Source organism: Scomber japonicus, chromosome 11 (assembly GCF_027409825.1).
Source record: "Scomber japonicus isolate fScoJap1 chromosome 11, fScoJap1.pri, whole genome shotgun sequence".
Lineage (NCBI taxonomy): Eukaryota > Metazoa > Chordata > Actinopteri > Scombriformes > Scombridae > Scomber > Scomber japonicus.
This window is the reverse complement of record NC_070588.1, coordinates 1,526,671-1,539,170: the sequence shown is the minus strand read 5'-3', so window position 1 is coordinate 1,539,170 and position 12,500 is coordinate 1,526,671.

Here is a 12,500-nt window from a genome sequence, read left to right as displayed (position 1 = left end):
TCCTCCTTTCCTCCCTTCCTTCCTCCTTTCCTTCCTTTCTTTCTCCTTTCCTTCCTTCTTCCTCCCTTCCTTCCTCCCTTGACTTGAAGACAACAGGAGGGTTAAACTTAATGCTGCTGAATCATGTTTGCTTTCAACATAATGTAAAACCTTGTATGAAACTTTGTTAAAGTCAGACAAAGATCATCATCTCTGTTTCAAACAAGTCTGCAGTGACTTGAAGCTTAAGGATATATAGCGATATGTAAATGTGCTTTATTCCTTTTACAGAGCGTTGCCTGTGAAGTTAAACCTGGCAGGAAAACAGTTTATTAGTATATGAACATAATGTGTAGCAGACGGGGTTGTTCTGGCTCGTAGAGGGTCACAAGGTCTCAGTATAATCAGGAGCTCTGCGCCCACAGGAGCCTTAAAAGCTCATTAATGTAAAGTAAGTGTGAAATGCAGAGGAAGACGTCTGTGATGTGAGAGAGTCTTTATGTCTGAAGGGTTTACAGGTTTTAATCTACTGACAAAAAAAAGCTCCAATTAAATGTAAAGTACAGAAATATGTGACATCATTACATAAAAACCAACAAATACAGAAGCATAGATACATACATATATATATATATATACATGCCCGCCGATAGGGGGGGACAAACGGGTCTGTTGTCCCGGGCCCAGGGTAGGGGGGGGCCCATAACTGGGCCCTCATTAAATTATGAATTATTATTGTTATTATTATTTTTAAATAGGCCTATTTGTGGAAAAAATATGTAATATTTGAGTTACATAAAAGCTTTTTATTTGTTTTCTTCCTAATTGTCCTTGAAATAGTGGCCAAGAACCCCCCCACCCCCAACACAAAAATGGTTTGGCCACTGATCAAAATTTGATTTTGTCAGTTGATTTGAAGTTCAATACGCTCAAAATGTCCAATCAGCACAAGTCCGGTGCTCAGAAAAGGAAAGAAAAGAGAAAAAGAGAAGAAGAAAATAAAGGCCTCAGAGATTTTCTTCACAAATATTTAAAAAAAGGTGGTGACGATGAAGCTGGAACTAGTGAAGTCAACGTAGAGCAAGGTAAGAAACAGCGCAGCCAACGTTTAACAGGTCAGCTCTAATGTTAACGTTCATTAGCTTGTATAAAAGCCTGACACAACACGTTATCTTTGACAGAAACAGTTGAGTTTGGTAGCTTCGTCAGAGAGGATGAGACAGAGAGGAGAGAGATCCAGCTGCGGTCAGGTGACAGAGAGAGTGATGTGGGAGGGTCACGCTGCCTCGGAGCGGAGAGACAGAGTCAGGTTACCAGTGAGAGAAGAGAGAGAGAGAGTCACAGTGATGCGGGAGGGGCCCGCTGCCCCACAGCGGAGGGACAGAGTCAGGTTACCGGTGAGAGAGAAGAGAGAGAGAGAGAGAGTCACAGTGATGCGGGAGGGGCCCGCTCCTCTGTCGGAGAGTCTGAGCAGGATGGATCAGAGACTGATCACATGCTTAATTTCAGCGATCCGGCATTATGGCCAACTAGAATGACCGACTCTGATAGAGTGAACATCGTACGTGTGATGGCAAAACGAACGCCTTTCTCAGAGAGGGCAAAGCAATTGATAGCAGATGCAGAGGGCAGGGAATTCCCAAACTATTTGACCTATTCGACATCCCACAATGGAAGGGAAAAAATAGATAGGGACTGGATAGTATATAGCAGCTCACAACAGGCCTTATTTTGCCTACCATGCTTGCTGTTCTCCTTTGAAGTAGAGAAAAAGTCAACTAGTGCACTAAATTCCACAGATGGGATGAAAATATCGAATATAAAATACAGAAAGCTTTATGAGAGATTTCCAGAACATGAAAGAAACCGTGCTAACAAACATTGTTATTGGAAATGGAAGAATCTACAACATTCTGTCCTACAGACTTCTGGAATTGACAGCCAACAACAAAAATTGATGGAGACAGAAATCGAAAAAAAACAAAGCACTACTGAAGCGGCTGCTGGATGTAACACTGTACTTAGCCTTCAGGAATCTGTCATTCAGGGGCAGCACAAATACACTGGATGAGCCAGACAATGGGAATTTTCTTGGCATAATTGAGCTGTTGGCAAAGTATGACAGTATCCTAAATGACCATTTGAAAAATATTAGAGAGCACCGGCAACAGGGAAAGAGACTCCAAGCTCATTACCTTTCACCTGACAGCCAAAACGAATTTATTGAACTTTGTGCTCAGCGTGTCCTAAACACTATTTTGAGGGAAAGGCAAGAAACAACATTTTATTCCATAATGTGTGATGCAACCCCAGATGTGTCAAACTTGGAGCAAAATGTACTGTTGCTGAGGTATGTCAGTCAAACTCCCCTGAGGGTGGGTGGGAAATAAATGAACGTTTCCTTGAATTTAAGGACTTCTCAAAAAAGACAGGAGAGGAAATCACCACAATGGTGGAACAATCACTAGGTGAACATGGGATAGAAATAGCTGATTGCAGGGGTCAGTGCTATGATAATGGGGCTAACATGGCAGGGAAAGTGAGAGGAGTGCAAGCTCGCACACTGAATAAAAATCCCTTGGCCGCATACTCACCATGTGCATCTCACACATTAAACCTAGTTGGTGTCAATGCAGCCCGGGCCTGCCCAGAAATAGACATATTCTTTGGCTTCATTAATCAGCTGTACAAACTATTCAGTGGCAGCCCTCACCGATGGGAAATCTTACAAAGAGTTTTGGGTTGTTCTCTGCACAGCTTGTCTGACACACGATGGAGTGCGCGGATAGAGGCAGTGCGCCCGGTGGCAAAACATTTGCCTGGTGTGATCCAGGCATTAGACACCTTTATCACTACAGGTAACCTCACCAGTGAAGCCAAAGCTGAAGCACAGGGTCTAAAGACCTACTTTCAGTCCTTTAATGCAGTTTTGCTCCTCACTTTTTGGGTCAAGGTGTTACAATGCATAGAGGATAGAAACCTTACCAGCCAGTCCTCAACCATCTCACTTGATGTGCAAGCTGTCAATATAAAGGAACTGGAGGAGGAGATTGCCTGCATGCGTGCATCATGGGACAGTTTCCTGACAGAGGCAACTGCTGTTGCCACGTCCATGGGCATCAAATCCCAGTTAGAAATGAGACAGAGAAAGAGGAAGCATTTCTTTGATGAGTCAGAAAAGCAAGGGACAGAGGAGCAAAGCCCAGAGACCCTATTCAGAGATAGAGTGTTTCATGTCGCAATGGACAGCATAATCTCTCAACTACACTCAACTCATCAATGCAGCAGATATGTGACGAGTTCTGCGTCCTGTGGAAATTCAGAGATATGCCACAGGACAGCATCAGTGCATCATGCTCAAAGCTCTCTGAGAAATATAAGAATGACCTCACGGAGTCCCTTGAAGACCAAATTCAGCACTTAAAGAAAATATATAGTGCAACTTTTGAAGACGGTCTTGGACCTCTGGACCTACTTAATGCCATATACACAATGGGACTACAGAGCATTTATGGAGACCTGTGTGTCCTGCTGCGTATTTTCCTGTCTCTGCCTGTGACTGTGGCTGGAGGTGAGCGGGCCTTCAGTAAAATGAAGATAATAAAAAACTACTTGCGTTCTAACATGTCCCAGGAGAGGCTCAACGGTTTGGCAATGCTCTCCATAGAGCGTCAACTTGCCAAGAAACTGGACTTTAAAGACATCATAGATGATTTTGCCACAAGGAAAGTTTGGCGCATGGCATTTGGAGTTCAAATCTAAACATGTCACACCAGCAGTAGCCTAAAATACAAAAGTAAATATTTATTTGTTTCCTGCTAGTGTCTGAATTCCAATAAATATGAAGAGTGTATTTGGCAACAGCAACAACTGTAGTTTGTTAATGTTAACCATTATTGTCAATGCCTGTCACTTGCAGAGCTGCCAACTCTCACGCTTTCGGCGTGTGACACACGATTTTGCCTGTTTTCACAAGCACTCACGCCATACATCCATTTTCTCACGCTAAACAAAAGACGATCTGCTTTCTATCGCTCATTTGCATGTCATGTCTTCTTTTTTATAATGTCACGTCAGCAGTTTCTACCTGCTGAGGAGATCTCCGTCTGAAGTATGAGATGAGGAGAGCAGCAGGTTAACTTCAGGTCTCTGGGGGGGGGGGGGGGGGGGCCTCAGGTCTCTCCATAGACTGTATGGACTCTACACTGAGAGGCTGAGATAGGAGGAGCAGATAATCTAGCGCAAATATGGAAGCCTAATGATGCCAAAAGTAAAATGAGTCGCACTACAAAATTATCACACTATTTATATTTTGTTGTACTTGTATATTTATGTGATACAGGATTTGTGCAATTTACTTATATTTCTGTTTTTTAATTTATTTTATATTTATTTTATTTTATGTTATAATTTGTGATAATTAGATTCTTTATTTAATTTATATTTATATATTAGAATTGTTTCTACTCTTTATAATTTACTTTTTAGTATTTGTGATTGTATCTAACCTTTGTATTTATGGTTGTTATTTCCATAAATACCAAAATGATCCATCTATAAAATATCTATATGGAGAAACCTTTTACAGTGCTGCATACTGCATATGATCATTATATATTTAGAAAGTAGAACTAAAGTGGTTCATTACAAGATGATTGTTAAAACATTTCAAGTCTAGAAGGCCCTACAAGTCATGATCAGATGAACATGAATCAGAGTTAGTTCAGGTATTGCACATCTTTATTATACCACCCAAATACCACCCAAGAATCCACTTGAATGCAGGAAATCACATCTACTTTATCCAAAATGTCCTGGGGGTGGACCTCCAGCTATGTCTTTGCTTCAGAATGTAACCAATGTTGTCCATCTCCAGTATGCCGCCCTATCAATGGCTTTGGGCCCTACAAACCACCAGATATTTGAGTCACAAATGTGTGTGGCTGTGTGTGGGACAAAATTTTGGTCACCCCCGACAAAATCTCACTCCAAGGTTTTTTGAAAAGTTGGCAGCTCTGCACTTGTCTTTTGCAAAGAGAGATGTGAGGAGAGGAGAGGAAGAGGAGAGGAAGAGCAAGGGAAAAGGAGAGATCTGGGCGCGGGGGGGGCCCATCTAAGATTATCTCGTCCCGGGCCCAGGCAAGACTGTCAGCTGGCCTGTATATATATATATATATATATATATATATATATATATATATATATATATATATATATATATATATATATATATATATATATATATACAAACTGCAGGCCAAACTTCAATCTGGTTTTCAGCATGTTTGAGGGTGACATGTCTGTTTCATCCAACATGAAGGATCGTTAAAACACGCTGTTCCTCCTCCGGGACGGACCGGAAGTTGGGAGGTAGCCACAAGTTCTTCTGAATGTTTTAAACAGCAACCCTTAAACATATATATTCATGCCGTACATTGTTGGAAAGCTTAGATTCTCCCGATTCATTCAAGACCACTCACGAGTTATATGGTTGCTCACAGCAGTAATAGTATTAGCGGTTAGCTCGGCTAGCCACTCAGCTAAAGTAAGCTAACAGCTATAATGCTACATACCTTCAAAGTCTTCCCTTTATCCACAACGATCATCTTATGACTCAGGACTTTCTGTACAGCTCGCCAAGTATCCATTCTTGTGAAATATGAAATCCGTTTCCTTCTAACCGGAATACTTTCCTCAATATGTCAACATGTATTTAGTCCAACACGTAAGGTAATAACACAAATAACAAACCATATACGGTCCGTTACGTCATTTCCTGACCTGCACGTCCATCTCAGAGTACACGTGACTAGATGTTTACGACCGTTAGCCTCTTCTGCTTCTGACGACACCACACACAAGCCAATCGGTGTTTAGGTTTAGGCAGTACATGTCTCCAAAGCCAATGAGGACATGTGACCGACGACAATGACGACATGGGTTTGATTGACTGCTGTTCCAGCAATGGTAAAAGTACTACAGTATTACAGTAGAAGTACTGCAGTATTATAGTGATGTAGTATGCAGTATTACAGTAAAAGTACTGCAGTATTATAGTGATGTAGTATGCAGTATTACAGTAAAAGTACTGCAGTATTATAGTGATGTAGTATGCAGTATTACAGTAAAAGTACTGCAGTATTATAGTGATGTAGTATGCAGTATTACAGTAAAAGTACTGCAGTATTATAGTGATGTAGTGATGTAGTATTACAGTAAAAGTACTGCAGTATTATAGTGATGTAGTATGCAGTATTACAGTAAAAGTACTGCAGTATTATAGTGATGTAGTATGCAGTATTACAGTAAAAGTACTGCAGTATTATAGTGATGTAGTATGCAGTATTACAGTAAAAGTACTGCAGTATTATAGTGATGTAGTATGTAGTATTACAGTAAAAGTACTGCAGTATTATAGTGATGTAGTATGCAGTATTACAGTAAAAGTACTGCAGTATTATAGTGATGTAGTATGCAGTATTACAGTAAAAGTACTGCAGTATTATAGTGATGTAGTATGCAGTATTACAGTAAAAGTACTGCAGTATTATAGTGATGTAGTATGCAGTATTACAGTAAAAGTACTGCAGTATTATAGTGATGTAGTATGCAGTATTACAGTAAAAGTACTGCAGTATTATAGTGATGTAGTATGCAGTATTACAGTAAAAGTACTGCAGTATTATAGTGATGTAGTATGCAGTATTACAGTAAAAGTACTACAGTATTATAGTGATGTAGTATGCAGTATTACAGTAAAAGTACTGCAGTATTATAGTGATGTAGTATGCAGTATTACAGTAAAAGTACTGCAGTATTATAGTGATGTAGTATGCAGTATTACAGTAAAAGTACTGCAGTATTATAGTGATGTAGTATGCAGTATTACAGTAAAAGTACTGCAGTATTATAGTGATGTAGTATGCAGTATTACAGTAAAAGTACTGCAGTATTATAGTGATGTAGTATGCAGTATTACAGTAAAAGTACTGCAGTATTATAGTGATGTAGTATGCAGTATTACAGTAAAAGTACTGCAGTATTATAGTGATGTAGTATGCAGTATTACAGTAAAAGTACTACAGTATTATAGTGATGTAGTATGCAGTATTACAGTAAAAGTACTGCAGTATTATAGTGATGTAGTATGCAGTATTACAGTAAAAGTACTGCAGTATTATAGTGATGTAGTATGCAGTATTACAGTAAAAGTACTGCAGTATTATAGTGATGTAGTATGCAGTATTACAGTAAAAGTACTGCAGTATTATAGTGATGTGAATTATGAATAAACTCTGCTTTGCTCTGTGTCTAGAGATCATGGATGTATAATAAGAGCTCTTTGACGGCAGGTGTGCCCGCCCACAACCGCGTCACTCCATATGTCGCAGATGATTGGCTACCTGCCTGACACACAGCCAATCATCTGTGAGATATTTTAGTTGACGCGGTAGTCAGGTGGCGGCGCCAGTTGTAAACTTCAGTTAACCGGAGGAGGTGAACCGGGTGGATCTTTACGGTAACCGTGTGATTATGGAGGAGAAACGGGGATTAAAGCGCCTCGGAGCAACAGCAGCAACGGCTCAGCGTCCTCACGGAAACCCGGTCGCATTAACCGCGGGGTTAGCGTACGGTGAGGCTAACTGTAACGGTAGAAAGACCTCCTCTGTTTCCCGTGCCTGCTGTTCGGTGGAGTCGGTGACGGTAACGGTAACGGATTACAAAGACTTGAAACAACTTTCTGAGAGGATTAAAAGAAACAGGAAAGCATCAGGAGTCATCTGGAGGACGCTGTGAAAGTGTAATTTGGAAAACTAAACCTAAACTGACATAATAACCGTGTTGCCTGGTGACCGGTTTAACAGGTGTTTTAATTTAACTGGTGGCCGGTTTAACTGGTGACCGGTTTAAAAGGTGTTTTAATTTAACTGGTGACCGGTTTAACTGGTGACCGGTTTAAAAGGTGTTTTAATTTAACTGGTGACCGGTGTAAAAGGTGTTTTAATTTAACTAGTGACCGGTTTAACTGGTGACCGGTTTAAAAGGTGTTTTAATTTAACTGGTGACCGGTTTAACTGGTGACCGGTTTAACAGGTGTTTTAATTTAACTGGTGACCGGTTTAACAGGTGTTTTAATTTAACTGGTGGCCGGTTTAACTGGTGTTTTAATTTAACTGGTGTCCGGTTTAACTGGTGACCGGTCTAACAGGTGTTTTAATTTAACTGGTGACCGGTTTAAAAAGTGTTTTAATTTAACTGGTGACCGGTTTAAAAAGTGTTTTAATTTAACTGGTGACCGGTTTAAAAGGTGTTTCAGTTTAAATGGTGACCGTGTTAACTGGTGTTTCAGTTTTACTGGTGACCGTGTTAACTGGTGTTTCAGTTTAACTGGTGACCGTGTGTTCTCCTAGAAGCCTGTAGTTGTAGTTTAATCCTTTTTTAAAAAACAGACAAACATAGCCTACTCATCTGTGTTTAACATCTAAGTTATGCTAAACATTAATTAAGTTAAATTGTGCTCAGAAGATGCATTCACCAGTTAAACCGAAACACCAGTTAACCCGGTCACCAGTTAAACTGAAACACCTGTTAACCCGGTCACCAGTTAAACCGTAACACCAGTTAACACGGTCACCAGTTAAACCGTAACACCAGTTAAACCGTAACACCAGTTAACACGGTCACCAGTTAAACCGTAACACCAGTTAACTCGGTGACCAGTTAAACCGTAACACCAGTTAAACCGTAACACCAGTTAACACGGTCACCAGTTAAACCGTAACACCTGTTAACCCGGTCACCAGTTAAACCGTAACACCTGTTAACCCGGTCACCAGTTAAACCGAATCAAAGGCATCAGGGTTGTCAGTGTGTTATTCCTACATGAACCAGACTGAGCTGTGATCTATGGCCTGTAGGAAAGCGGACTTCTGTTATAATAAGAACAATTTAGGAGGAAAATCATCATAGAAACACCTGTGAGGACACCTGACTGTCACAGAGGAACTTTTCTACCTTGAGGAATATAAAAACTTGGAGCCTTTCTCTTCCGGTGATGCATCAGCAGCTCTGGTGAGTGAAAACATGTTGTATCTTGCTGTGCTGGATGGTGATGAGTGTGTTTATCTATGAAGGTTATCACAGGTTGTATCCGGTTGTCTGTGTGGTAGTTAAGAATTTAAAAATAATTTTATTTTCCAGAAACATAATTTTATTCCTTTTCAGCGTTATGCATTGTGTTCCACTTTCTTTTTCCCTGTTGAAGGTCATTACCGTACACACAGCACTATAAACCTAGTGACACACATGTTGATAATAGTTATGTTGTCATGGTTGTTCATTGTGAGAGAAAGAGGTGAATTTTGTACTTTTTTGTTGTCAAAGACTTTCTGGCTAACTCCGTCACCGTGTAAGCTAGCTAACTCCGTCACCGTGTAAGCTAGCTACTGCTATTGTCTCGCTTTGACTGTTGTTTCCGCCATTTTCTATATTTGACCTTGTCACGGAGGTATTTTCTGTAAAATGCTTAAAAATGTTATTTTATTACTGTAACAAGTCAGTTCATGTGTCAGCTAAAAGACATAAGTTAAAAAGGTAAATGTATTTCATGTAAGTTGCAGTCTATGCTGGTTAAAAACCATAGAGGATAAGTTAGTTGTGGAAGCTGTGGTCCTGAGACTGAGTGTATTCATACTGGGAACATGTGTGACTTTGGTTGTATTGTATATAATTAAGACTCAATACAGACGAGTGAAGGTAAGAGCAGAGTGTTTATTCATCCCTCTTCCCTCACTATTCTCCCTGTTTAAGGGCACAACATCTGCATCACACAGTGTTGGGAGTAGACGTTACGCAATTTAATTACAAAATGTACATAATTGTAATTCGTTACATTACTGTAAGATAATGTGTAATTAAATTACAGTTGCTTTTGGAAATGTCCATGATTACAATTTTAGTTACATTTGAAGAATCTCCGCAAAAGCTGGGATTTATCAAATAGTTTTTTCATATCAACCTTTCAAAGCCACAAGTTGGATCCTGATGCTGTCTCTAGTCCTGTGCCAGTCAGTCAGACTCAGCAACATGTCGGAGGCAGAGAAGAAACGGAAACAGAACGAAGCTCTCTTAAATGAGTTTTTGCAGGTTGGGATGTCTGCGAGCGCCCTAACATTAGTACAATGTAAAGAGTGTTTGCCAGCGGTGAAGGTAAACAGTAACACTATCAGGTCTTAAAATGTGAAAATGATTAACAGTCGAGAGCATTCATTCAAAATTAAGAAGTGTAATTAGTTACATTACTTTGAGAAAGTAATTGAAATAGTTACACTACTATTACATTTTCAACAGGGTAACTTATAATTGTAACCAACTACATTTCCAAAGTAATCCTCCCAACACTGCATACACACACATACACACACATACACACACATACATAAATCAATATTACCCATCCCAGCAGTGTGAAGCAGAAGTCCAGTTTAGTCCAGTTCACTTGGTGGTCAGACTGGTTTACTTTGATCTGTGTGTCAGTCTGATGATGAGTCTCATAAACTTGATCCAACATGTCTCCTCTCTCCTGGGCTGAGCGTGCGTCTCTTCACAGGAAGTGAAACCGAAGTCTTTTCACAATTAGCCGTCGTGCTGCTGCTGATCGATGTGTTTGAATAATAGATGAACTGTGTTAATTGATTTGGCTGCAGAGTGTGAGGAGTGTGTCTGGTTACCTCACACACTCATCCTGCTGCCTCACACACTCATCCTGCTGCCTCACACACTCATCCTGCTGCCTCACACACTCATCCTGCTGCCTCACACACTCATCCTGCTACCTCACACACTCATCCTGCTACCTCACACACTCATCCTGCTACCTCACACACTCATCCCGCTGCCTCACACACTCATCCCGCTGCCTCACACACTCACACACTCATCCTGCTGCCTCACACACTCATCCTGCTGCCTCACACTACCTCACACACTCATCCTGCTACCTCACACACTCATCCTGCTGCCTCACACACTCATCCTGCTGCCTCACACACTCATCCTGCTGCCTCACACACTCATCCTGCTGCCTCACACACTCATCCTGCTGCCTCACACACTCACACACTCATCCTGCTGCCTCACACACTCATCCTGCTCCCTCACACACTCATCCTGCTGCCTCACACACTCATCCTGCTGCCTCACACACTCATCCTGCTGCCTCACACACTCACACACTCATCCTGCTGCCTCACACACTCATCCTGCTGCCTCACACATTCATCCTGCTGCCTCACACACTCATCCTGCTGCCTCACACACTCATCCTGCTGCCTCACACACTCATCCCGCTGCCTCACACACTCATCCCGCTGCCTCACACACTCATCCTGCTGCCTCACACACTCATCCTGCTGCCTCACACACTCATCCTGCTGCCTCACACACTCATCCTGCTGCCTCACACACTCATCCTGCTGCCTCACACACTCATCCTGCTGCCTCACACACTCATCCCGCTGCCTCACACACTCATCCCGCTGCCTCACACACTCATCCTGCCGCCTCACACACTCATCCTGCCGCCTCACACACTCATCCTGCCGCCTCACACACTCATCCTGCCGCCTCACACACTCATCCCGCTGCCTCACACACTCATCCCGCTGCCTCACACACTCATCCTGCTGCCTCACACACTCATCCCGCTGCCTCACACACTCATCCCGCTGCCTCACACACTCATCCCGCTGCCTCACACACTCATCCTGCTGCCTCACACACTCACACACTCATCCTGCTGCCTCACACACTCATCCCGCTGCCTCACACACTCATCCTGCTGCCTCACACATTCATCCCGCTGCCTCACACACTCATCCTGCCGCCTCACACACTCATCCTGCTGCCTCACACACTCATCCTGCTGCCTCACACACTCATCCCGCTGCCTCACACACTCACACACTCATCCTGCTGCCTCACACACTCACACACTCATCCTGCTGCCTCACACACTCATCCCGCTGCCTCACACACTCATCCTGCTGCCTCACACACTCACACACTCATCCTGCTGCCTCACACACTCATCCTGCTGCCTCACACACTCATCCTGCTGCCTCACACATTCATCCCGCTGCCTCACACACTCATCCCGCTGCCTCACACACTCATCCTGCTGCCTCACACACTCATCCTGCTGCCTCACTCATTCATCCCGCTGCCTCACACACTCATCCCGCTGCCTCACACACTCATCCTGCTGCCTCACACATTCATCCTGCCGCCTCACACACTCATCCTGCTGCCTCACACATTCATCCTGCTGCCTCACACACTCATCCTGCTGCCTCACACACTCACACACTCATCCTGCTGCCTCACACACTCATCCTGCGGCCTCACACACTCATCCTGCTGCCTCAAACACTCATCCTGCTGCCTCACACACTCATCCTGCCGCCTCACACACTCATCCTGCCGCCTCACACACTCATCCTGCCGCCTCACACACTCATCCC